The sequence below is a fragment of the Pteropus medius genome, unplaced genomic scaffold (genome assembly GCF_902729225.1).
Source record: "Pteropus medius unplaced genomic scaffold, Ma_sr-lr_union100, whole genome shotgun sequence".
NCBI classification, from domain to species: Eukaryota; Metazoa; Chordata; class Mammalia; order Chiroptera; family Pteropodidae; genus Pteropus; species Pteropus medius.
This window is the reverse complement of record NW_024352789.1, coordinates 2,173,402-2,200,806: the sequence shown is the minus strand read 5'-3', so window position 1 is coordinate 2,200,806 and position 27,405 is coordinate 2,173,402. Positions and strand designations below refer to the sequence as shown.

Here is a 27,405-nt window from a genome sequence, read left to right as displayed (position 1 = left end):
GTGCTCTCACGCGCCCTGACACCGTGCCCCACTTGTAGATGCTCAGCAAACGTCAGCCACGCCGCCAGCAGCGGTGGTGACGGTGACAGCCACGTCCAGCAGGCCCCCGAGAGGCCCCTCGCTGGCCCGCCTGGCTCCAGCCCCTCCAGAGCTGCGCCTGTGGCAGTGGCTGGGCCACACGTCCAGGCCTCTCAGGGGGATCCTAATTGCTCCCCAAATTGGTGCTTTTGGTTTTCTATGCGGTTAACGCGAGCCAGCTCTGCCCCAAGTCCTCATCCGGAGCTGCGTCCTCGACCCCCCGCCTGCACTCACCTCCCTGCTCTCCTCCACGCGTGACCGTGGTCCAGCTCCCCCGGGACCTGGCTCCAACGTCATGGCTCCTGGTAATCTTCCCTTCTCTACTAATACTTTCGGCCGTCATTACTTCGTTTTCTCTTATTGAGGTATGGTTGACAAATAAACCGGCAAGGCATTTAACATCGACCTTGTGATGGTTCCATATACATACACATTGTGAAGGGACTCCTCCCATTTGGCTAATCGACACATCCATCGCCTCATTTACCTGTGTGTGTGTGTGTGAGAATTTTAAGTTTTATTTTCTCAGGAAATTCTGATTGCACGATACAGTGCCATCAACCATAGTCGCTATTATTTATCGAGCTCTCCCGCCTCTATGCCAAGTGCATTACGCACCTGGTCTCTGATGCTCACCGCGAGCTTTGAGATAGAGAATATCATGACTTTCATTTTGTAGAGAGGACAGCAGGGCTAAAAGACGTCCAGTAATTTGAGGTCAGAGAGGGCGCGAACAGCAGCCGCGGGACTGGAACCCCGGCGGTCAGACGGCAGAACCCGTGGGCTCCGGGCCGCATCCATACTGAGCTCCCGCTACATTAGAGACGGCGAGCGATGATGCAGCGTTTACTCAGCAGCTGTTTGTCCGGCTCCGCACATCCCAGAGCCCTCAAACGGGGTCGGGGCACGTGTTCGCACGGCCTCATCCTCTCGCTGAAACTGTGCGTGTGTCTCCTCTTCCCAACCTGGCTGCGAGCCCCGTGAGCTCCTTACTCTCCTCGCCCCCTTGCATCCCCCGCCTTCCTCCCCGAACCCCTTCACGTGCCCGGGCGACTGCTGGGGACAGATGCTGCCCGTGCGATGAGCCCGACTGCATCGCAGCGTCTGTGGCCTCGTGCCACAGTGTCTGGGATCGGTGGAGGGGTGTAGAAGTCATCTGGGCCATTTTCCCGGACTGTGGGCGGCCCCGACTGCAACGCCATCCAAGAACACGCCTGACTTAGCGGTTGGCGCACGGTAGCCGTGGGCCACACCACGCCTGCCCTCTGGTTTTGTGAGTCCCCCAAGCCAGGAATGGCTTTTACATTTTTAATTGATTGGAAAAAAATCAAAAGAAGCACACAATTTGGTGACACATAAAAATCATAGGAAATTCAAATTTTAGTGTCTGTTCCATAGTTTCATGGGAACATGGCAATGTTCATTTCGTACACATTGTCTGTGGCGGTTTCACACAGCTGCTGGATTTGGAACATGGCAGTGTTTCCGGGGCCACACGTGTCATCGTACAGTGCTCACCCATCACGACACTTCCGTGCTGACAGCGGAGGCAGAGCCAGGAATAACCTCACAGCTGTGAAAAGTGTCGGACCCGGGGGTTGAGGCTCAGTGAGACAGAGGGACGATTTAAACCTCTTTTCCGGGATCCTAGAGGGTCCTTCTTTGGCTGGTGACTTCAGCATCATTCTATGAGGGGGAGGACGCCGGGCAAGGACGTGATGGAGGCTCAAGCCCCCCCTGCCCCCGGCATATGGTCGTCGGCCCGTTTCTCCTTCCCGGCCTGGCGCACTGGGGGCTGGAGCTGAGCACTGACCGCCTACCTCACCTGGGCCCTAGTGCACGGTGCAGCACCGAGTCACCGTGTGCCCTTGGCCTGGTTACCTGCCCTCTCTTCCAGCCTCCATGTTTGCGAGTGTCTGTAGACACCTGGTGGCAGCTTAGAGGCATTAAAGTCAGTCGTCTGGAAGTTCAGACCTGTGCCGCTCAGGTGTGTTTGGGGCCCCGACACCCTTCCTGCGTTTGGGGGCCGAGTCAGTCAGCCTGAGTCATCCGAGGGGTTTATCCTGGGAAGGGGGGCCCATTTTCCAAGTCAGGTTCGCCTGGAATTTACCCTCATGGCTGGCCTGAATGTTCACATTTGGTTTAATCATTTCTTTTTTCTTGGTTCTGTAGATTTTCTTCTAGAGTTAAAATGCTCGTGGACCTCAGACACTGCAGTGTCTGAAACGTGATAGTGGTTGCGTGGTGCTCACCAAGTGTCTGTCAACTTTCTACTATCACCCCATTTACAGATGACAAAATGCGGCACAGGAGGTTAAGTGACCTACCTAAGGTCGCACAGCTAGTCAGGCAAATGGACAGGGTTTGAGTCCAAACAGTCTAACTCCATCATCTCTACCTTTAACTTTCAATAAATGACTGTCAACTGATCAACAGTCACGTTTGTCAGCTGGAGGACCCCAGAAAATGTCCTGCCCGGAGACGCTCTTTCCGCTGAGTGGTGTGGTTCCGTGATGTCACCACGCGGTGCCGCCATCCCTCAGGGTCCCTCAGAGCACCTTCGGGTGTGCTATCCCGCGTGGGGATGGAGTCACCCGTCAGCGTGCATGTCTTCGTCAGGTGTTTTCAGTGTCTTATTGAACAGAAATGCTAAGAGAGGCTCGAAGGAATCGTTGGGTTTTTCAAAGGAATCTCAATCAATAGCCTTTTTTTTTTCCTGCTCTTGTTCTGAACAGGGTTAAAGAATTGAACAGGAAGAAAATATGGTGGCGGAAACGCCACGTTTTCACTGATAGCGACTCAGGGATAGATGGTGGCTCTCGGTCTGTTAGCGAGGACTTGAGACTTAGGCAGCTTGACCAACCGAACGGCAGCCTCGGGCTGAGACAGGCCTCCCCAAGCGGGCCCTCCCCAAGCGTGGAGGCTCTCTGCAGTCCCCAAGTGGAAGCCAATTCTGTTTACGAGATTTGCCGACCAGTTAAGTCCTAATGTCTCAGGCACAAAGAGCAGGATGGGGTAGGAAGAGGCCAGGCACGGGGGACAGGCCCCCCCGCCCAGCAGAGACCTCAAACGTCGACGAGCTGAGCCCCTCATCATGCAGAATTCCAGGGAGGGCAGGTGACTTTGATAATAAGTGAGGTTGCAGGGTCACCAGGGAGAAGGACCAGGGCACCAGGTAACGTGACCTGAGTCCAGAGCTCCGTGTTTGTCGCACTGCGTTGTCCTCCAGGAAGTGAGCGCTGCGCGTGCTCTAGGGTCTGGTGGGAAGGGAGGGACAGGCTAAGAGTGCCCGGTGGTTCGGGCACAGGCTGGCCTGTGGCCCTCAGCACTCAGGGCCTCAGGTACTGGAGTGGAGACGTCTCTGCTGCCCTCGCGGCCCCTCCCAGTGTCAGAGTGGGGGGGACTCGACGTCACCCACTTTATTAGTCGGGGTTCTCCAGAGAAGCAGAACTAACCGGATGTGTGTGTACGTATGTTTTATGTGTGTACGTGCATGTTTATTCGCACGCGCACGTCATACTGGATTGGCTTACGTGGTTATGGAGGCTGGCGAGTCTGACACCTGTGCCGTGGGCCGGCAGGCTGGAGACTCTGGGAGCCAGTGGTGCAGGTCAAGTCCAAAGGCAGCCTGCTGGAGAAACCCCTCACGCTCTGCAGACCTTCACCCGATTGGATGCGGGATGCGACCCACTCACGTTATGGAGGGTCCTCTGCCTTACTCAGAGTTCACTGATTTAGACGTTAATCCTCACATCTTGCAAGTTGATGCACAAAACGGACCGTCGCACCCGCCTGTTCCCTTAAGTGTCCTTGTGAGGCTGAGAGCTTCCGTGACATTAGTCATTTGAATGCCCCCTGCAAGATTTTTTGCAGTATCTGTATTATTTCTTTAATATCTTCTTTAAACCAGTGTTAACCGCGCGCTTTAAAGAATGTAGCCTTATACTCAATAGTCGTGATAAAAGGGGTCTGTCGCAGCAGTGGTAACGTTTTCCTAACAGACGTCAGAACAAAGAAGCATTTTGAAAGGTAGAGCAGCCCCCCAAACCAACCGGCAGGTGCCTGCGCTGGGACTGGCCGCCAGGGGGCGCAGTTGCCGCCGTCCCCGGGGTGGGGTGGGGGCGGGGGAGAGACTCGGAGGGAGGAGGAGTGGGGAGGGGACGGGCTGGGGGAGTGGAGGGAGCGATGCGGGGCGATGGGGGTTTTTCCCGCGCCCACCCCGCAGGGCGAGCGGCGATCCTGGGGCATCACCGCACCACGCGCGGGGCCCCGCATCGGCCACGGGGAGCGCCGCGCCCCAGACCCAGACCCAGACCCCGGAGGCCCAGGGCGGTGCCGCCCGCGGAGGCGCGGGACCGAGCGACTGCGGGGACAGCGACCGTCTCCCCCGGGGCGCCCGCCGCGCGGGCAGCGCGTTTGGGAACGGCGGGCGGCGCCCCGGGGCGCCCGGGAGCTGCTTCCGGGGAGAGTGGGGCGGGGAGGGGGCCCCCACGGCTGCGGGGGGCACGCTGCTGGCGCCGAGGTGGCTGGGGCGGCACCAGGACCGGCCCCGGGACCCGGGCCGCGCGGGCCGGGACCCTGCGGCTCTCCAGCTGTCACACGTGGCGACCTCTGACCACGCTGGTGGCCCCAAGCATCGCGTGCGCGCCGCGGCTCGACCCGGCTCGATATTTTAATTTAAATGGTTTCACTGCTCGAATGAGAACATTTTTTCGGAAAAGAAACTTGCATCTAGGAAGCGGTCATAATGGCACCCGCACCGGCGGATCGATGTGGCGGTTAAGTGAGATAATACACGAAAGCGCTTCAAACGGTGCCCGACACAGAGCCGAGTGCGTGTGCGGTCCTTACTGCTAGCATTTTCGCGCAAAGGCCTTGCGGGGGACACGGGGACACCGGGGCGTCCGGTCCTCCAGAAAGGGTCTTCACTCTTCCAGGAGCCTTGGGAAGCTTCTGGTTCCCAGCCTGGCCCCCTTGCTCGCGTTTTAATGGGGAGCCTGGTGGTCCTCGCCGGCTGAACGGAGACAGACGTTCCCTGCAACCGTCGGGAGCTCAGGTGGCTACTAAGCGTTGCCAGCAGGTGGCCCCAGCGCGCCGTGGATGCGCTGGCCCTTTGCCCTCCGTAGTTTCTTAAGGCTTTATCCAGCACCCACTCCACCGTGTGGATCAGGGCACGGGCTGTGGGCCCCAGACCCTGGCTTTAGGAAGAGTGTTAGCGATTTGTTATTCTGGTCTTTTACTTTTACACGGTTTAGGCCTTTATTTGATTCATTCATATATTCATTCGACGGATGTTTATTAGATGCCTACTCTGTTCCAGAGCCTGCTTGGTCGATGTCAACGAAGCAGAACGAGGACCCTCACCCTCCCGGAGCTTACGATCCGACAGGCGGCGATAAAGGTAATAAATTACGCAGCGTGTTAGAAGTGCGGAGGAAAAGTGTAGCCAGAGCATGCGGGTTCGGGGGTGTCGGGATGGGTGGGTTGCAGTGCTGAATGGGGTGGCTGGACGCGGCCTCGTTAGAAAGGCGAGATTTGGGCGAAGATTCAAAAGAAACGCACATAGCCAGGCAGAGAGCTAGGGGGAGAGCGTTCAGGGGCCCGGGAAAATTTGGAGCGGTTGTGTTTACGCCTTCGTGGACGGGGTGACTGAGACTCAGAGGAAGGGCGATGACTCGTTCGAGGCCTCGTAGGGGGTCGCCGGCAGAGCTGGCCTGGCTCCCCCGGGTGCGCTCCGGCCTCGCGTGTGCTCACCAGGTCACGTGACCCCTGTGCGTTCGCCGGGACGCCGGCGCCTTCTGGGAATCCTGGAATGCTGCTGGCTCGCAGCCCGCTGGGGCGGTGACTCGGGCCATCCTGGCGGACGCCCCCGTTGGGTAACGTGGAGCTCGCTGCGCGCGTCCGTCCTGACGCAGGCAGTGAACGTGTCCTTTGCTGGGTGCTGCGGAGGCCAGAGCCGAGCAGGCTGCACGGAGGTGACTGAGAATCCACCGCCAGCACTCTGGGCTCTCACCTCCTCCCCTTCGTCGACTTTCCTACTTCCCCCCAAAGGCGTTCACCGCCCAGCTCTCCTGACAGCTTAGGATCAAGTCACGTTCTCAGACTCGGTTGCCCATTCTTGCATCTAGGTTCCTGAGTTCTGTCCCAAAGTCCTTGGGCTGGCAGCCGAGAATGGTTTCCTGGGTCTCCCCAGGCCACACGCCTGTGCTCCTGCCCCGGGTTGGACCAGCCTCCGAGAGCAGGCTTGTGCTCGGCCCTCTGTGCCTGGCTTCGATTAGGTAGCCCGCCTGGGTCCTGGTTCTAGGACTGTCTCCTTGCCACCTGTGGTCGCAGTTATCGACATCGGTCCACCTGATGGGAGACTCTGTCCTCCCGTTCGGACCTGGCACTCCTCGGACCCTGTGCGTGGTGTCCTGGAGCCGCCTCTCTGAGCCGGGTCAGGCTTCCCAGCCTTTGTCCCTGAGAACTCGGCAGTGTGCCGCGTGCCCTCCCCGCCAGAGCACTTGCTGCGAGGACATTGTGGTGCCTGGTGTTAAGTCGTGGGATATGGCACTTGGGGGACGGCAGTGGGACAGACGCCTGCGTTTGAGGTAGTTAACTGGCCAGGAGGTAGTAGTTCGGTGAGCCCAGAGCGGACGAGAACGTGGCACAGAATGATCAGTGGCCTCGAAGGATGGGTGCAACCGATAGGTGTGGGGACGAGGACAGGGAGGGGTGGACTCGAGGTGTGTGGGACACTGAGCGATTAGCCTAAGTGGAACGGGGAGGGCGTGCTTGGAGCGGAGGCGGATGCGGACAGCGAGGCGGGGCGCACCGCGGCAGGGCCTGCGATGCCAGGTCAGGACACGTGCATTGCAGCATCGGAGCTGTTCTTAGGTGCGGAGTTCTGGGAAACTGGCTTAAAGGCGTAATGACATGTCATTAGGACCTGCGTGTCCACCTGCCTATTTCGAGCATCTCAAATTTACTTCGCCCCCGAATGTCCCGTGTAAAGGAGTCCCCTGGGTTGTTTTGTCTTGGCATGGTCTGCCTATTTATTCTCAGCCTCTCCTCGTGTGTCTTAGATGAATGAGGGCCAGATCTGACTCCTTGTCCCGTCCCCAGAACCCAGCCCAGTATCAGATAACCAGTGGTCTAAAAATACTCGTCGATGGAATACCCTGAATGAAATACCGTTTCTCCAGACCCGCTCTACCTTCCTGCTTGAATCACTGATGCTAACACCGTCTGGTCTGCAAAGCTGGAAACTTGGAGTCAGCTTGGAACTTCACTTGGGGACCGTCCCCCCCCCTTGAGACCTTGTTTCATGCTCCGTCACGACCAGATAGCACAGTGCACCCTGCTGCATTTCAGATGCGAAAACTGAAAGCAGCAAACGTGACCAGCGAAGGAAAGAGTGGGAGGCGGGGCCTTCGGCAAATTGTGAATCACGTCTTTCCAAACGTGACCATCTCTTAGCCGCCCCGTCTCTTCCGAGCGGCAGAGTCACACGGTGGTCCGGGGTGCGGGGTCGGGTCGCCTGCGCTTGGACCCTGGTTCTGCCACCTCCCAGCTGTGGGACTCTGGGAAAGCTGCCTAACCTCTCTGTGGCTGGTCCGTGAGACACGGTGAGAGCGATGCCTGTCAGAGTCCCTGATTCAGTTCTTAGGGCCGTGACGGCACAGAGGAGACGCTTGACCGGCCTTCGCCATTAGGGGCCGTGGGTGTTCAGTGGGCCGTCGAGACGGCGTGTGCTCTGCTGCCATTTTCGGGCTGCCCATCTGAGACGGGTGGTCCTGCCTCATCAGGGAGAGACACCTGTGCAGGACGTGACCGAGGGCGTGGCAACGACGGGAAGTCGGAATTTGTCGGGTGAGGACCGGCTTCCTTTGGGAGATGGCAGTGGTCCCAGGGGCAGGTGCCAGGTCCAGATGGGATTACGTCGGGTGGCACGTGCGTGTGAGTCCCTTGACACAACTAAGGAAGGGTCACCGCTTGGCCGTTGATCTGGGGGCCGACCAAGGCTCGCCTCGCGGGGGAGGAGACAGTCCCGGCGGGAGCCAGGCTGATTGGGACCCTGGCTGCTGGTGCCTCACGAAGTCCCCTCCACTTTCCTGTCCTCCCCGTCCTGACTCTGACCCCCCTCGCCCCCCTCTGTGGACACAGCTGGACATTTCTCTCCAGCAGTGCCGCTCCGGTGGGGCGGTGACTGTTACCAAACTGACGACCGTAAGAGGTCACCTTTCACACCCGGTCCCCGTCACCTCGCCCTTCGGGGCGCTTGTTAGTCTTACCGACAGGCAGCAAACACTCGATCCCAGCTGTTTTATTTACAGTTCAGAGGGATTTTATTTCACTGAATTTTGATTTATTTGTAAGCGAAACATTTTAGAGCCACAGAAAAGCCGCGGCCAGTTGTACGCACTATTAATGAGGTCTTCCCCAGCCTCCCTGCGGCTTCGCCCAGGTGTCCTCTGGGGGCCCTCGGTCCAAGGGAGGGACCTGGGGGCGGAGAAGTCAACCTTGTTGTCTTCTCAGTGCACAAGGCCAGGAGCAGGTGTCAGACATCGAAGTCTGAGGGAAGATGCTGCTGGACAGATACTCGTTTTTTCTGCTCCACCTCTGTCCAGAGTAAAGACCATCTAAACGTGAGGGGCAGTTTGGCGAGAACAGTGAGGAGCAGGCCGCAGTGGGCGGGCCCGTGCTCTCCTCCCGGCCCAGACCGAGTGTGAGGGGTGGCGACTTCCTTTCCCTTTTCACAGAAAGGCGGCGATGTATTTTGTGAGCCGGGCCTTCATCAGAGAAATCAACCCTCTCGGTAGCACATTCTACACATAAAGGAGTCTTTTTAAATGAACATTTTCAGCATCCACGAACAGTCCACTGTCTTTAAGAGTGAGCATCCCAGAGCTGAGAGGCTCCTGCCTCCCTCCCTGCGTGTCACCGAGGTGACTGCGAGCTTCGCGGGGAGGTCCCTCGGTGCTGTGGGGCGGGAAGCCTGGTCTGGCATGTCTTGGCTCGAGTGCTGGAGAAACTCAGTGTCTGACAGGACCGATGACCCCTGTCCCTTTGCTGGCTTCTTGCCTGTCTTCCTGTCCACCCTTCAGATCCAGTCACTGGTCCAGTTCTGTCCCAAGGGGCCTGAGTCTCAGTGTGTCACTTCACCCTGTCACGTGGATCCGCTCTAGACCCTAAGCCTCGGGTCCCTTTGTGTGCTGGCCACTCTCTCCGCTCCTCCCAGAGCTGTCTCCACAGCCGGACCGTCCCCGAGCCAGAGTCATCTCCGTGTTTGCGATACCCCGAAACGTCTCTGTTTGCTGTCGCCCGGCATGTCGCTCATGGGGCACCAGCTTGGCGTCCCAAGTCTGAACCTTTCCCAGCCGTCGGCCTCTGGCCGTGCGCTGCGGCCTCTCGGTGCGGCGGGCGGTCTGAGAACTGCCCTGTTCTTTTCCGCCTGTCAGTTGGTGAAACCCACCATTTCCGCTCACTGACCACGTGGCTTCGGAGCGCCGAATCGTGACCTTAGAGCATCAGTGGCATTTGAGGTAACGGCCTCCCCACCTCTGCCGACCCCAGGCTTGTCCTGGACGACGCCACTCGTCCGTGCTCCCAGAGCAGGATGGGACTCTCCCCCGCTGTGCGGTGGCCGGAGGTGGCCGGGCGTGCTCTGTGCTCACGTCGGCGGCCTCTTTCCACAGCACTGGCTCCGCCGGAGCGCGTTCACTCCACCCTCTTTCCATCCTCAGCCGCAGCTTGACTAATCTCCGTGTCCTATAACCATACTCAATGAGGACCTCGCCACCTGTCTCTTTCCACCCTGGCTTTCGTCGTCATCCTGGAAAACTCCAACGGCCACGTTGGTGACACACCTGAGCCTTCGTCTGTTTCTTAGGCACATCGGTTTCCGCCCCCGCCCCACTTCGCCGGCCCTTCCACTGGGCCACACCCAGGGCCCCCTCACCGCCTGTAATTAACCGCCCTCCTCTGAAGCCGTCCACCCCGACGTCCCTTTCCTGCTCACACACACAGCGTGGCTTCTGGCTATGCAACTCCCAGATGCTCCTAAGTCTGTTCTAAAAAAATAATCTTTCTTTTTATTTTGAGTAACTGCATGCCCGCCACCCCCAGACTTGATAGTAATAAACATTGCGTTATATTTGCTTCCAGCATTATTAAAATGACTAAAACATTACAGATACTTTTAATAGCTCTCCTCTGTTCTTCTCCCAAGTTCTAATCTCCCGATCTCCTCAGAAGCCACCATCATGAATTGGGTGTGTGTGTGTGTGTGTGTGTGCGCGCGCGCGTGTGCGCACGCGTGTGTATAAAATGTAATATTATTGTGTTTTAAAGTTTACAGACTATACTGTCCGTAACTGGACTTTTTAACTGGCGACTTGATTTTCACTCAATGTTATGTTTCAAAAAATCCACGTATACATAATAGTTCATTGTCTTTGCTGCTTGTCTGATGCTCCAGTCTTAGAGGGGCCATTTGGTTAGTGGCTGCGGACTTGCGTTTAAAGCTTGGGAGCGGACACCGTGTGCGGGGAGCTCGCCGTGAGGATACAAGCAGGGTGATTCCTGGTGTTGGGGTGCACTGCAGAGTCACAGGCCCCGGGACCCCAGCCAGCCAAAATCAGGCAAGGCAAAGGAAGACTCGCTGAAGGAATCAGCTTTCTGAGCCATGCGGCTTACTCAGTGATCAGGGTAGTCAAGGCCCATCCTGTTACCGAGAACAGCCTGGGCCAGAGTCCAAGGATTATTATGACCGACGACACGATGCAGCAAGACAGGTCAGATTTCCAGGAGTTTCACAGAATTTCTGGAACACTGATACCATCTACCCATACAGAGACAATTTAAGAGGATTTAAGTGTAGTCAAATTCGTGAATTTTTTTCCTTTGTGGTTTTTATATTTCTTGTCTAAGAAATCCATTTTTACTTTGAAGTCATAAAGATATTCTTTATTTTCTTTAAACAGGTTTGGCTTATCGCACTTAGGTCTTTAATTTACTTGGAATTTGTAGTGTGTACGGTATGAAATGGAGATATAATGTTTTTCATATGAAAAACTGATGATCTTGGCACAATCTATCGAGACGTTTGGAGGTTTGTCTTTCCTCGCTGAAATTCAGAGCCATTACTTATATAGCAAGTATGCGTGGTCTGATTCTGGATGTCCCATTGCTTTAGATATCTGTCTTTAAAACAATTCCACACTGTCTTCAATAATGTAATTTATAATACATTTTGACCTCGAGTAAAATGACTTTCTTCTTCATCTTAAAAATTGTTTTGGCCACTTTTGACTCTTAGCTCTTCTATCTAAATTTTAGCATCGGTGTGTCAAGTTTCACAAAAATCCTTGTAGTGACTTTAAATAAAATCGACTTTATTGAGGTATAACTTATATATGGTGAAACGCACCAATTTTAAGTATACAGTTCTATGAGTTTTGACAAAAATATATTTCTGTTTAGAGTAATTCCAGCATCCTAGACTGTTCCCTTGTGTTTGCCTTTCCAGCCAGTTCATAAGTCTGTATGTTCCACTCTGGTTTCACTCAACTGCTGATCTACTTCCTATTTTCATATTTGTCTTTAGTAAGATCCAGGTAAGTGGGATCATAGAGAATGTATTTCAGGTCTATCCTTTCAATCAGCGTAACGTTTTCGAGCTTCATCCGTGTCATGCGTATCAGTAGTTCATTCCTTTTTTCCTTGCTAAATAGTATTCTGTTGTACGGCTATACCACTGTTCGTACATCCATTTATCGGTTGGTGGACATCTTTAATAATTGCCCCAGACTTGAAACACTGGGCACTTGTTTCAAGTCTGGGGCAATTATTAAAGATGCTCAAGAATGTTCGCGTGAAAATCTTCATGTGCACATGTGCTTTCATGTCCCTGAGGAGTGGAGCTGCTGGGTCATGTCGTCAAATACATTTAACTTGATGAGAAATCACCACACCGTTTTCTGAAGCGATCGTATCATGTTACTTTCTTATCGGTGATACCGACACTTGGTGTTGTGAGCACTTTTAATTGTGGCTCTCCTAATGAGTGTGCAGTAGTATCTTGTTACGCTTTAACTTGCATTTCTCCGATGACTAATGACATGGAGCATCTTTCCATGTGCTTATTGGATGTTCGCACGTCTTTTTTGGTGGCGTGTCCATTCAAATCTTTTGTTCGTTTTTAAATTGAGTTGTTTGTCTTATTACTGAGTTTTAAAAAATTCCTTATAAATTCGGGGTTTTTTGTGAAGGCCAGGACCTTGGCAAATGGCTATTCGAATTAGTCTCTAGTCAGACCACCTGTGTGTGAGTACAATGGAGCAGAGATGAGACAGCCTCAGTGTGCGATCACTATTATTTATTGTTAGTTTTAATGCAATCCAGCTATTTGAATCCAAAGACTTGAAACAGCTATGTCACAGCCAAACCAAGGAACTATACAGACGATTTTCCTTTCCATCTTGGTAGAAAAGATATTCTCCTCTGCAGAAAGACCAGGGAACTACACAAATAGCTCAGAGCCATTGGCTTTCCATGCTATTACCCTTCCAAAGGTTTTTTGTTTTGTTTTTTTCTCTTAAGTGGAGCAAATCCTTAGGAATAGGGGCAACACCTTTCTTGCCGACACCAAGCCGGAGCCCTCATTTGAGTCCTTGAATCCTGAACTGACCCATCCCTGCCGCCTAAGAAACCCTGCTGTCACTCACTGGCTAGGGAGAGAGAGGCACCAGGGGTGGCATCCTCACACCCCTCGTTAGCATCCTGATGAAAGACGTGCCCAAGAAGAAAAAGGGCTTCGTGGTTTGGGTAAACAAAGAAACTTCTAACATGACATCTTTGCATTTAGGGTCTTCTTTCTGCCATCATCCAATGTGGGGTACACCAAAAATTATGGGCCACGTTACTGTAAGAGACGCTTTGGCTCCAGGACTGGTAATGCATTTATAATTTTTTGTTCTTTAGAGATACAGACTTAGTTTTGGCATAAATAATGAATAACGAGCTCTCAGAAAGATACCTCAACTAAACTCCAAGCCCCCATAATGTAAATGCTTTGCATTATTCTTCCAAATTTAGTTCCACACGTTATTAATTTAATTCAGTATTTTCTAACAGTAGCCCCCACACCATACATTCTTCTGGAAGGAATCCAGCAACAAGAAATAAGTGTACAGTTACATGCTTAAAAGAAAAAGGTCGAAACAGATACCTTCACGTTTAGAAAGAAGCTTTATAATGAATTGCTCGTCTGTTACAGTTTCTTATTTTTTATCATTGCTACTTGAGTTACTTTCACTCCTATTTATTACCCATCGTTAGAGTTAGCGCCTCTGCTCTTGGACATACTTATAGAGGGGAGTGTTGCTGTGCGAACCCCAGCCGGTGATCCCGCCTCCTCCTCGCTGGTGATAGTAGCCACCTTGTCTGTTGTCCACCTTGCAGATTAACCACGTGTTGGCAGCGCTGGGTCTAGGCTGCCCATAGGAGGGTGTACACTGTCCAGAGCCACACCCCGAGGAGCTTTCTACTTGTCTCTGTCCGCGAACACTCTCGTATCTACCAGACTCTCTCCCGGATAGGCTGTAGCTCCTAGTCCTTTCTTTTTGGTTGTACCCTGACTGTTCTTGGCTATTTCTTCTTGATCGATTGGTGCTGGAGCCTGTTTTGGGTTTACTGTACTTATCATGGGTTTCACTGGAAACTGACCTACATCTCCCTTGTAATTCGTTTTGCTCATAGTTAGAATACCAGCCAGATCCAGAACCACATTGTCCAGAGCCAGACGACTGACATGAGCCAGACCCGTACTGGCCATAGCCAGAATACTGACCAGATCCAAAGCCGCATTGTCCAGAGCTAGACCCGCACTGGTCATAGCCAGAATACTGGCCAGCATGGCCAGATCGAGCCACATTGTCCAGAGCCAGACCGTGCTGAGGTCGCAGCCAGAATACTGGCCAGATCCAACCACATTGTCCAGAGCCAGACCGAGTACTGGTCGCCAGCCAGAATGCTGGCCAGATCCCAAAGCCACATTGTCCAGAGCCAGACCATGCTGAGGTCTTAGCCAGAATACTGGCCAGATCCGAAGCCATTGTCAGGAGCTTGAACCCGGTACTGAGGTCGCTAGCCAGGAATACTGGCCAGATCCAAAGCCACATTGTCCAGAGCCAGACCCGTACTGGTCATAGCCAGAATATTGACCTGAGCCAGACCCGTGTTGACCATGGGGAGAGGCAGAACTCTGTTGGCCGCAGCTAGAAGACTGACCTGATCCAGATGTAGGCTGACTACAGTTTGATGACTGACTTGAAGCAGAACCATGTTGTCCATAGCTAGAGGATGAACCACATCCAGATTCATGCTGTCCAGAGCTTGATGACTGACCTAATCCAGATCTATGCTGACCAAATCCAGAAGACTGACCTGAACCAGACCCATAGTGTCCAAAGCTCGATGACTGTCCTGCGGTAGAGCTATGTTGTCCATAGCTAGAGGACTGACCGGAGCCAGACCCATGTTGGCCAAAGCCAGATTGTCCTGATCCAGACCCATATTGGCTGCAGCTAGAAGACTGACCCGACTCAGACCCACGTCGGCTGTGGCTAGAAGACTGACAGGCAGCCAGACCCATGCTGACTGACCGCTTAGCTGGAAGACTGACCTGAGCTAGTTCCATGGCGTCCGAAGCTTGATGACTGTCCTGCAGTAGAACTATGTTGTCCATAGCTAGAGGACTGACCTGAGCCAGACCTGTGTTGGCCAAAGCCGGAAGACTGACCTGAGCCAGAATGATGATGCTCATAGCTAGACTGACCTGATCCAGAGCTTTGTTGTCCAAAGCCAGAGGACTGACCTGAAGCAGAGCCATGTTGTCCATAGCTAGAGGATGAACCACATCCAGATTCATGCTGTCCAGAGCTTGATGACTGACCTAAACCAGATCTATGCTGACCAAATCCAGAAGACTGACCTGAACCAGACCCATAGTGTCCAAAGCTCGATGACTGTCCTGCGGTAGAGCTATGTTGTCCATAGCTAGAGGACTGACCGGAGCCAGACCCATGTTGGCCAAAGCCAGATTGACCTGATCCAGACCCATATTGGCTGCAGCTAGAAGACTGACCCGACTCAGACCCACGTCGGCTGTGGCTAGAAGACTGACTTGAGCCAGACCCATGCCGACCATAGCTGGAAGACCGACCTGAGCTAGTTCCATGGCGTCCGAAGCTCGATGACTGTCCTGCAGTAGAACTGTGTTGTCCATAACTAGAGGACTGACCTAAGCCAGACCTGTGTTGGCCAAAGCCGGAAGACTGACCTGAGCCAGAATGATGATGCCCAAAGCCGGAAGACTGACCTGAGCCAGATTGATGATGCTCATAGCTAGACTGACCTGATCCAGAGCTTTGTTGTCCAAGAAGCCAGAGGACTGACCTGAAGCAGAGCCATGTTGTCCATAGCTGGGATGAACCACATCCCAGATTCATGCTGTCCAAGAGCTTGATGACTGACCTAAACAGATCCTATGTGACCAAATCCAGAAGACTGACAGACCAGACCCATAGTGTCAAAGCTTCGATGACTGTCCCTGCGGTAGAGCTATGTTGTCCATATGCCCCAGAGGACTGACCTGAGCCAGACCCATACCGACCATAGCTGGAAGACCGACCCTGAGCTAGTTCCGCTGGGCGTCCGAGCTTGATGACTGTCCTGCAGTGGGAACCTATGTTGTCCCATAGCAGAGGACTGACCTGAGCCAGACCTGTGTTGGCCAAAGAGGCCAGAAGACGACCTGAGCCAGAATGATGATGCCCAAAGCAAGAAGACTGACACAGTGGAAACTTTGTTGTCCAAAGCCCAGAGACTGACCTGGGCAGGCTATATTTGTCCATGGCTAGAGGATGAACCACATCCCAGATTCATGCTGTCCAGAGCTTGATGACTGACTAAAACAGATCTGCTCTTTGACAAGTCCAGAAGACTGACCTGAACCAGACCCATAGTGTCCAAAGCTCGATGACTGTCCTGCGGTAGAGCTATGTTGTCCATAGCTAGAGGACTGACCGGAGCCAGACCCATGTTGGCCAAAGCCAGATTGACCTGATCCAGACCCATATTGGCTGCAGCTAGAAGACTGACCCGACTCAGACCCACGTCGGCTGTGGCTAGAAGACTGACTTGAGCCAGACCCATGCCGACCATAGCTGGAAGACCGACCTGAGCTAGTTCCATGGCGTCCGAAGCTCGATGACTGTCCTGCAGTAGAACTATGTTGTCCATAGCTAGAGGACTGACCTGAGCCAGACCTGTGTTGGCCAAAGCCGGAAGACTGACCTGAGCCAGACTGATGATGTCCATAGCTAGATGACGGCCTGAGCCAGACCCGTGTTGGCCAAAGCCAGATGATTGACCTGATCCAGACCCATATTGGCCATAGCCAGAGGGCTGACCTGATCCAGACTCACATTGTTCATAGCTAGAAGATTGACTTGATTCAGACCCACGTCGGCTGTGGCTAGAAGACTGACTCGAGCCAGACCCATGCCGACCATAGCTGGAAGACCGACCTGAGCTAGTTCCATGGTGTCCGAAGCTCGATGACTGTCCTGCAGTAGAACTATGTTGTCCATAACTAGAGGACTGACCTAAGCCAGACCTGTGTTGGCCAGAGCTGGAAGACTGACCCTCCGAGTGGCGCACGTGTCCTTGTCCACAGCCGCCTGACTCACTGGCTGCATGTGATCTTCTGCAATTACGTGACTGAGTATTACTGACTTCTTCACTTTCAGACCTTTCTTGCTGATGAGAGCCATACTTATTTTTCTTACTGTCCTTGAAGTGGCCTGGACTTGACTCTCTCCATCCCTCTCCAGAGCTTTGCCTGTGCCCTGAACTAGACGAGCCTCGTCGATGCCCTGTTCTCCCAGAGCTGGACCCACGTCTGTGTTTAACGCTTCCCCTGGAGCCTCTGGGATGGGACTCATCCTCTCCTGCACTCCACCTTGAATGGCTGGAAGACGATTCCTGCCCTTGGTCCTCGTCCGTTTCACTGTGTTCCTCTTGGTGCCGGTGACTGTGGTCTCTTCGCTTTGACCCTGAAGCTCGACAGTAATCTTTGCCGATGAGTTTATTACAAGCCTGAGCCAGCTTGAACATCATCAGAAGGTACTCAGGAAAATCTACTTTCTTGTTACGGTTCTGATCCAGACTTTGCATGATGATGTCTACAGTGTCTGGATCGTCTGGATTCTGCATGGGAACAAGGTGCAGAGGGAAGCTCTGTGAGTGGACCACACACCCGGCTAACTGACGGAAGGAAGGCTGCAGAAATGTCAATGCTTTGCTTACTTAGGTGGAGGCTGCCACGTAGCCGTGTAGGCTGGACTGCCCTCGCCTGAGCACAGAGAGAGAAGGGAATATGCAGTGAATAATGTGGTGAGAAATAGTTAGAAGAGGGTGCAACTGGAAGATGACAGAGAACAAGGGAAGCAATTATTTTTTTTAAAGGATGGGTGAAATATGAACGATTAGCTAATTTATAAATACTGATTTGGGATACCCGCATTAATTATATACGACTTTTCTTTATTTGTCCAGCTTTTGATTAACTCTGTATTTACTTGTTCAGCGAAGATTTATCACACACCAGAGGGAAACCAGTGTGGGCTCAAAGAAGGTTAATAAGAGAAAGCGATGTCTTTTAAGGGAGGGATTGGAGTCAGCCCAGCGAAGGGGAAGGAAGGGAGGGAGAGGGGGCAGAAAGTTTTGGGGCAGAGGGAACGATGTGAGCAAAGATGGAAGGGAGAGAAGGCATAGCTCATACAAGGAACTGAAAGAAATTCCGGATCGCTAAATTTCGTCTCAACGGTCAAGAGATGTCACTAGAGAGATAAATATGGACCCAAATCATGCCCTTTAAGTCGCGTTAAGGAACTTTGGACTTTACGGGCTGGGAACTGTTAAAGGATTTTGAATTGAGTGTGAAATGATTAGATTGGCATTGGAGACTTTACGGGCTGGGAACTGTTAAAGGATTTTGAATTGAGTGTGAAATGATTAGATTGGCATTGGAGATGGGAAGTAGGAAGTGGCTTGAACTAGAAGGCTAGCAATAGAGGTGGAGGGCCATGGGCTGTTTCGAGGGACTGTCGATGAACTTGATGGTTGGAGGGTGGAGAGGAAGTTAAGGCTGGCACCAGATTTCTGCCTTGGGCAAATGAAGGAGAGTTTAGAGAGGAAGGTGATGAGTTTTGCATCTGAGACACCGAATTTAAGACACCGATAGGGACCCAAATAAAAATGTTCAGGAGGCGGCTGGATTTAATGAACCGAAGATCAAGAGCTAGATCTCAGCTCCCAAATATTTATTTCCAGCGCCAGCATCTTAAGGCAGTGGTCACCCCTTTTTGTGATTCAGGAGTCAGATGCTAATTTCCTGAACTGAGAGGCTTTCTGGTGCCAGAATCCCAGAAATGGGCAGTGGTCAGGTTGTTTTGGGGGGGAAGAAAGACAACGAAAGAGAAGAAGATGCATTTTTACCCACAGCTTGGTTATTCTGCAGACCGTCTCAGCCACTGGTTTAGAATTACTCATGTGGAAATCGTGTAATCTGTGGGTTTTCGCTTATTGTTTGGTACGGTCACGTCCCTCGGTCATGTTATGGAAACCATCACGGTTCAGCTTTTGACCTTGTTTCAAGCCTTGACCAAACCCTGCTCCCTGTGGCCACGTGGGGAGAGACCACTGGGAGTTTGACATACGTGACAAAAGGTAGAAAGTGGGGAAGAATGCACCTGTCTCCAGTCTGGACACGGAGTTCTTACCTTCAAAATATGCTGAAATTCATTTTGCAAAAGTTCTTTCAGTTCTGCCTTGTTCAACGCGTCACACTCCTCATCCTGGGTGGCGTATTGGTAGAACACTTCAGTGACGGTGACGATGCATTCTAGGAGTTTAGGCATCTTTTTGTAGATTTAGTTAACCTAAAGGAGGGAAAAGGGAGAGAAAGCCACCTCTTATTGTTCCTTTTTCTTGTGTAAGTACATCAGCAGTTTCTGTCATTTGTGATAACTGTTCAGAATTAGTCAGGCACGATCAAGGTCACTGTGTCATTATCAAGAACCAATGCCCAGTCGAATGACTTTTTCAAGCCACGTAGTGAGTAAGTGATGGAGTTATTTTCCTGATTGAATATAGGAGCCATGACTTGGGTCTCCCTGCTTCCACTGGGGACAGGTCTGTTCTGGAGACCCAGCATTTCTGGGTCTGCCGGTCCTGTCTAGGTCTCAACCGTTGCATTCGGGAGGAACGGGTCCATCACTGGCGTACGTGCCTGACTCCAGCTAAGGGTGCCAGCGTCTCAAATAGACCCTTGAGACTTCTAGGGCAGAGAAAGTAGACAAAGCGGGCGAAGCTGGCCACAGGCATCGGCGGTTGGGACAGAGAGGAGCTGCCGTCAGCCTTCGCTCCTGTTCTCATTGTCCGGGCAGGGCCGACCCTCAGGCTCGGTGATTACGAACAGAACGCTCAGCGGGATTGGAGGCGACCTGCCCGGGGGGTAATTTGAGCCCGCGATCTTTAAGGAAATGAGCCCCGAGAAAGGAGGTGCTGTCTGCCTCAGTTCTCACTTCGTCTTCATTCTCGGGAAAGTTAAACGTCTCCCGAAGTCTCCCCGGAGCACATTAAGAAGGAGCCCGGAGTGCATCCCGGATTCTCGTAGAGCCCCCGGTACCCACTGCTCACTTACCTGGTTCACCAGAGGAACAACTAGGATGGAGATTGAGGCAGCTTACAGGGTGCTGCTGGCGGGGACAGTGGCCTTTTTATAGGGCCGCTCTCTTCGAGATGTCCCAATCACTCCCGAACAAGCCCGGCCCCACCTCCATCTCCACCTCCCAGGTGTTTACTGGGTCACTTCCTTACCTGTCCACCCGGGATTGCATCAGTGGGTGTCCCGTCTGGGCGGGCAGCAGCCCCGCCTGCAGGGTCTGGACGGGGACCTCAGGGAACAGATGTCAGAGAGTCACGGAAGCCGAGTTTTAGAAGGGACCTTAAAGATCATCTAGTCGAAGGCTTCCTTTCATGCAGGGTTCCAGCCGAGGTGTCACCCATGACGATGGCTGCGGGGGGTCCTCTGTCTCTCTGCCCGCTCACTGGACCTTAGCGGCACTCGTCGGTGTGGCTGGCTTTCCAGCCACCGTCTGAGGTTCCTTGGGCCCGGGCTGTGCCTTCCGTCCAGCCCCAGCTCTTCTCTCTCTGCTCCATTTAGTTCTCTGTGAGCATCGATGGCTTACGTTTCCCGAAAATGCCATCTTAGTTCGTATTTTTTCCCTTGGAATATCTTTTCTCATTATCTGCCTAGCAAACTGCTATTCATTCTTCAAACCCCACATTAGACACCGTGCGGGAGATCTGTCTTGACTGACTGGAGAGAGAATTATAACCGTGTACCTTATGTATAACTCTCTTGTCGATCACACTACAGTATAATCTTTTTAAATTGTCTTACTATGTAGTTAATGCTTAATATGAAACATTGGAAAATATGGATAAGCAAAGCAAAGAAAGTGAAAATACCTATAATTCTGCTACCCAGCAATAGCTGTTGTTAATCACTTGATTTATGTCCACACACACACACACACTCACACACACATACACACACATCCATATGCCTGTGTCACTTCTAGACTGTGAGCTTCTTGAGAAGGGAGAGTGGGCATTGTTCATCCCTGTGTCACATTCTGGCACATAAAGGTCCCCAGTAAATGTTTGTCATGTTAAATCGAATCGAAGGGGAGCAGGAGTCACAACTGTAGTGTCCTCATTGACCCGCTTCCACTTGTTCTCAGTGGGGCTTGGATCCGCCCCCTCTTGCCTTTGGCACCTCAGGGGATGTGACTTCACCCGGCCGTGGGCTGAACTCGGCATCGGGATTCCACGAGTGCCTTTCTGCATGTCTCTGAGGCCCGTGCCCTGCGCCCCATCCACTGTGACCGTCCAGCCCAAATCTCACTGGAGCTGGCGAAGTGACATAGGCTTAAAACTCGTGCAACACGACCGTCAGGATTTGGGGACGAGTGGTGGCAACTATTGGCAAATGGTGACTCACACGATCCAAGATCCAGCCATTACCAGGCTGCGTGCCTTCCTCTCAGAACTGCCCAGAGGCTGTAGCCGGCGCCCATCCAGTGGCCGCATTTCCTCAGGATGCCCGAAGTGGGCCAGGTTGTCCCTCCTCATCAGAGGAATGAGCCCTTGAGAGGTGTGACTGAGGCCGTGGGCGTGCAGGGGAGGTGGAATTCGCTAAGTGGAGGCCAGTTTCCTGCAGGAGCCGGCTGTTGCATCAGAGGGAAGAGAGATTTGTGGGTGAAGATTCCTGCAGGAGCCAGTGCTCCCCAAACTGTGGGCCGGCCAACTTTTCCTGTAAAGCGCAGGATAGCAAATACCACAGGCTTTGCAGGGCACGTGGCCCGTGTCGCAGCTGCCCAGTTCTGCTCTGGCCGCAGGAAGGCGGCCGTGGATGAAACGTAAACACATGAGCGTGGCCGTGTGTCAGGAAAACTTATGTATCGACGCCGACCTTTAAATTTCAAGTAACCTCGCGTGTCATACTTCTTGTCAACCACTTCAGAGTATAGAAAACATTCTTAGCTTGTGGGCCATCCAAAAATCGGCAATGAGCTGGAGATGGCCTGTGGGCTGTTGCTCGCCACCCCCGGCCCTCGTCTGTGTTTGCTTGTCGGCAAGACCTGCCGAGAAGAGGCTCTAATTCTCGTGAGACAGAAAAGTTGACTCGTCGACTTTTGACTTGTCGACATTGACTTGTCGGCGTCGGCATGCGAGAGGGGTTAGGGCAAGCGGACAGAATGGGGGACCTGTGGGTGCTCATCAAGGGGAAGGAAATTTGGACTCGATTTAAGGAGGAGCTTTGTAATGTTTGCATTGGCTGAAGATGCAGTGAGCTCTTTGTGAAGGAGTCGGATTTATCGTCAGTGGTTTTAGAGAAACTCTCACGCAGCGGCCCTTCTGGTGCACGATCCCCTGCATCTCCTCCGACATCAGCGGCCACAATTCTGTGGAGCTTTATTTCTCGGTTCGTGTCATGAAGACGAGAGGCATATTGAATGTAATTTCAGTCTCTTTTCTCCCCTTCGAGAATGACTCGTGCAAGAGTCGGACTAGATGATCACAAATGTCCTTTCCTGAGACAATCTGGGAACTGTGATTTTGCCAGGCGTGGGGTGGGCCTGTAAGTTTGGTGGGCGGTTTTCCTCTTGGGGGTGACAGGGTTCAGGAGAAGAGATTGCTTGTGGTCCCCGAAAGTTCTGGGTTTCCCAGGGCCTCCGCGGTCGGCAGAAGGAGGAGCTTGCATTCTGCCTCGTGCCGGGCACGGTGACGAGCGCTTCTAAGTGCATTTTATTAAGCCTCGCGACAACCGTGTGTTGTAGGGATTATCACCTCCATTTTTCAGATGGGAAAACTGAGGCTCCGAGAAAATATGTAACTTGTTTCAAGTCCCTTAGCTCTGAAATGGAGAAGACAAGATTCATACGCAAATCTGCTTCTGCCTAGGATCGGGCGGGGAGCGGGGACTGTTTGTGTTTTGCAAAAGGCGGGGTTAGGGACAGTTCGTGAAGGATGGAGGGTTTGACCTACAGAAACCAACCAGCCAACCAGCCAACCAGCCCGAACCGGAGAGGCCAGAGAGGCAAACAGTGAGGTCCTCTTCCCACCAGCCACCCAGCCCTGGCCGGGACGGCAAGGCCGTGCTCCTGCAGCGCCATCTGCTGGGCGTGGGGAATTCCACAGCCGTCTTGTCCTTCCTCCTCCTTACCCTCACCTCCCCCACCGATTCCCGGCAGGTCTTCGAAGGAGGAGACCACGGAACAAGTAGCGACACAGCAAGCACAGAACGCCGTCGAGATCTGGGGCTAAGTGGACTCCAAAGGAGTTCGTTGTAACATAAAACTGGTCGGCAAGCTTTCCCGCCACATCCTTCTCGCGGGTGCAAGGATCATTGTTTTCCCCACTTATCTCAGAAAATCAAAAGTGGATCCGATGCAGTTTACACTGCTGGTGGGAATGTACACTGGTGCAGTCACTATGGAAAACAGTATGAAGGTTCCTCAAAACATTACGAATAGTGCGCATATGACCCAGCAATCTCTCTTCTGGGTATCTACCGCCAAAATTTGAAAATTGTTATTTGTAAAAATATATGTACCCCTGTGCTCACTGCAGCGTTATTTATAGTAGCCAAGACATGGAACCAACCTAAGTGTCCCTCAGTGATGTCTGGATCAAGATGCTTTATCCTTTTGCAAAACACAAATAGCCCCCACTCCCCGCCCGATCCTAGGCAGAAGCTGATTTGAGTATGAATCTTGTCTATATAGACAATGGAATACTACTCGGCCATAAAAAAGATGAATCCTTGCCATTTCTCCATCTCCTCTCCAACACTTGTTATTTCTTGTCTTATTGATAACAGCCATTGTGATTTTGATTTGCGTTTCCCTTAGAACCAGCGATGTTGAGCATCTTCATATATCTGTTGGCCATCTGTGTGTGTTCCTTGGAAAAGTGTCTGTTTGGTCCTCTGCCCTTTTTAAAATCACATTGTTTATGTTTTTGTTGTTGGGCTGTATGAGCTCTTTATATATTTTGGAGATTTCCCCCTTATCAGAGATACTGTTTAGAAATATGTTCTCCCATTTGGTCGGTTGCCTTTTAGTTTTGTTGATGGTTTCTTTTGCTGTGCAGAAGCTTTTTACTTTGATTTAGTCCCATTCATTTATTTTTGCTTTTACTTCCCTTGCCTTTGGGGTCAAGTTCACAAAAAACCCTTCTGAGACCAAGGTCCATAAGTCTGATTCCTATATTTTATTTTATTTATTTTATTGTTTCAGGCCTTATATTCAAGTCCTTACTCCATTTTGAGTTAATTTTGAGTAATTTTTGTGTATGATGTCAGATAGCAGTCTAGTTTCATTCTTATGCATGTGTCTTTCCAATTTTCCCAACACTATTTATTGAAGAGACTTTCCTTTCTCCATTATATATTCTTGGCTCCTTTGTTGAAAATTAGTTACCCATATATGCGTGGATTTATTTCTGAGCTCTCAATCCTGTTCTGTTGGTCTATGTGCTTGTGTTTCTGCCAGTTATCATACCGATTTGGTTACTGTAGCTTTGTAGTACAGTTTGAAGCCAAGGAGTTTGTGATACCACTGGCCTTGGTCTTCTTTCTTAAGATTGCTTTGGCTATTTGGGGTCTTTTGTGGTTCCTGATAAATTTGAGGACCTTTTTTGTTCTATTTCTGTGAAAAATGCCATTGGGATTTTGATGGGGATTGTAGTAAATCCGTATATCACTTTAGGTAATATGGGCATTTTACAGTGTTAATTCTTCCAATTCATGAACATGGAATATCTTTTCATTGTTTTGGGTCTTCTTCAATAGTTTTCAGCATATGGGTATTTCATCTCCTTTTTTAAGTTTATTGCTAGGTATTCTTTCAGTAATGATTGTAAATGGGATTGTTTTCTTCATATTTCTTTCTGATATTTTGTTTTTAATATGTAGGAATGCAACAGGTTTCTGTATATTGATTTTGTATACTGCAACTTTCCTGTATTTATCTATTTCGAATAGTTTTTTGGCGGAGTCTTTAGAGTTTTCTACATATAGAATTATATCATCTGCAGATAATGATGGATACAATTTGGATGCCCTCTCATTGCTCTGGCTAGGACTTCCAGTGCTGTGTTGAGTAACAGGGGCGAGAGTGGACATCCTTGTCTTGTTCCTCATCTCAGAGGAAAAGCTTTCAGTTTCTCACCGTTGAGAACAACATCAGCTGAGGGTTTGTCATATGCGGCCTTTATGGTGTTGGTTCTTCCCTCCTATAACCATTTTATGGGGCGTTTTTTACATAAAGGGATGTTGCATCTTGTCATGCTGATTGAAATAAGCCAGCCACAAAAAGACAACTACTTTATGATATCATTTATATGAAGTTATCTAAAGTAGCCAAATTAATAGAATTGGAAGGTAGAGTGGTGGTTATCATGGGAGCGGGGAGGGGGAGGTAGGGACTGCTTTAAGGAGAATAAAGGTTTAGTTTTGCAAGATGAAAAGATTCTGGAGATTGGCTGCATAACAATGTGAATTAATCTAACATTCTGAACTGTGCACTTAAAAATGGAAAAGATGACAAATTTGATGTTGTGTGGTGTTTTTTTTTTAACCACCATTAAGAAAATCGAATGTCCTTACTGTGGTTCCCAGTATGCTGCATGACCTGGCCCCGCTTAACCTCAGAAACTGTGTCCTGCAGACTGTCCCCGTCCTCACCCTAGGACCAACCTCCCCGCCCCCAGGTGCCAGGGGTAGGAAATACCAAAGGGTTCACTCAGAAAGGAAGTTCGGTTTTCTCACAAGAGTAGTGAGGCTAGTTCATTCCTCTGAGATTCCTGTGTTGTGTCCAGTTCCTTAAAAACCACTCACTCCTAAACTCTCCAACGAATCGTTCAGCTCACCGCAGAAATTGCTGTTCCCGAGATCACAGATGTCGAGTTATCAAGCCAAGGGACACGCTCCCTACCTCATTTCACTGACCATTCTAGGACACTCGAACTCTTGAAACGTTGGGACCATGCTCTTCTTTTCAGTGAAAAGAGCATGGACCTAGAAGACAGAATCAGCTTTCAAAGCTTATTTCCATCGCCTTTTTGTTATGTGACCGTGGGCAGAACTTTGAAGGATGAGTTTTCTCACTCTCTGCCCTCTCATTTTTCATGCCTGTAGCTTCATCATAATGGCAAACATTTACTGAATGCTTATTATGTTCTAGGTACCACTCTAAATACTTTTCAGGCATCAACTCAATCTTCCCAACAATGTTAAGTATTGTTATCATCTATGATTTTTAGATGAGGAGACTGCAGCATAGAGATCATGACAAAGCTGAGAAACCGCCTGGATGGCGTCTGGCTCCAGAGCCTGTGTTATTAACAGTTCATTCAGCTACCTACAGAGGGATGACACAGGTCCTGATCTTTTCTTTGCAATAGAGATGTTTCTATCCACCTGCTTAAAGGAAAGTTTCACCTGACTCTTGGGATTCTCGGGCTCATGAGGTTCAAATTCGATCTTACCATTTTTCCTCCTCTAATCCTATTCGTCGAATGGCCTCATCCTTTTTCTGATTGCCTAAGATGGAATCCTAGAAATAACCCTAGATTTCTTCCTTCGTTACCTGCACCTTTACTGTATTTGTCTATTGTCAATTGATGACCAGATTCACTAACCTGGTTCAAACTCTCATTTTATTTTTCCTTAGACAGCTGCCTTCATACAGGTGGGCGTCTCTCCTCATCTTCCCTAGGTCATCCCTGGTCATTTCATGTAGGCGTTTGATTAAGGGACTCCCCTGCTCATAAGTCTTCAGTAGCTTATCCACTGGGTAAAGTCTAAACAGCCATTTGTACCGAGAACCATAGAACAGTGTTTTCCAAGCTATCTGTGGTGAAAGATCAGGGTTCTTCATTCTCAGTCTATCAGAAACTGATACCTTCTTCAAATAAAATCAAAATGGTCATGTACTTAGTGCACACACCAATGCCAAATTATCATAAAAGTTTCTAACCCTCGCCCTCAATTTCTGTGAGTGTCTTGTCACTATAGCAGCTGGCAGACCAGCAGTAGAACACGGGCCCGCATGTTAAGAAGCCTTGTTCCACGGGACTGCATGGTCCGATTGTGAGGGGCCCGCTTGTGCTGGTCTCTCCTGTTCAGCTGCTCTGTGTCCTTTGCCTGCCTGCTGAAGTCATTATGGTTTCCTGTGCTTTGGAGAAAGGTTTTATAGAAGTAAGGGAGAGACGGGAAGGTGGAGACTCCCCCTTCAGCCTGTCCCAGTCAAAGAGCAACTTCGAGCATTTAGTTATTTTGCATGAAAATTCTTGATTCACATGTGGGAGAGCTAGCTGACTGAGTAAAGGAACAGAGTCAAAAACAAGTTTTATAAGGGAAGAGAGAGGACAGAGAAGCACTGTAGTCCGGAATGTTCCCAGAGAACCTCGTTTGCGTCGCTTTGGGGAAGTGAGTTTCTGTCAGCTAGCAAAGAGAAGTGTCTGGTAATTCTGTGCTTGAGTGGACAGGGCTATAACGAAAGCAATGTCGGTCATCTGTTTATGGGTTCTTCGCAAAACGTTGAGAATTCCTCTGGAGAGTGGACACATCTGGCTGTCTCGGTTGTAAGGTCTGTCAGTGTCCGTCCACCATGGTTGGGCTGGGTCTGCGCTGCTTCCCTCATCCTC

General features: G+C 51.2%; 1 long non-coding RNA gene across 1 annotated transcript in view; it reads left to right on the top strand.

Moving 5' to 3' along the window:
• The first annotated feature begins 4,621 nt into the window (after positions 1 to 4,621).
• LOC120592110 (uncharacterized) overlaps positions 4,622 to 27,405 on the top strand; it is a 110,842-nt gene continuing 88,058 nt past the window's right edge. Inside the window, exons 1-2 of the long non-coding RNA XR_005650049.1 lie at positions 4,622 to 5,134; positions 5,399 to 5,479. This is a non-coding gene — a long non-coding RNA (uncharacterized LOC120592110). The remainder of the gene's footprint in view (positions 5,135 to 5,398; positions 5,480 to 27,405) is intronic.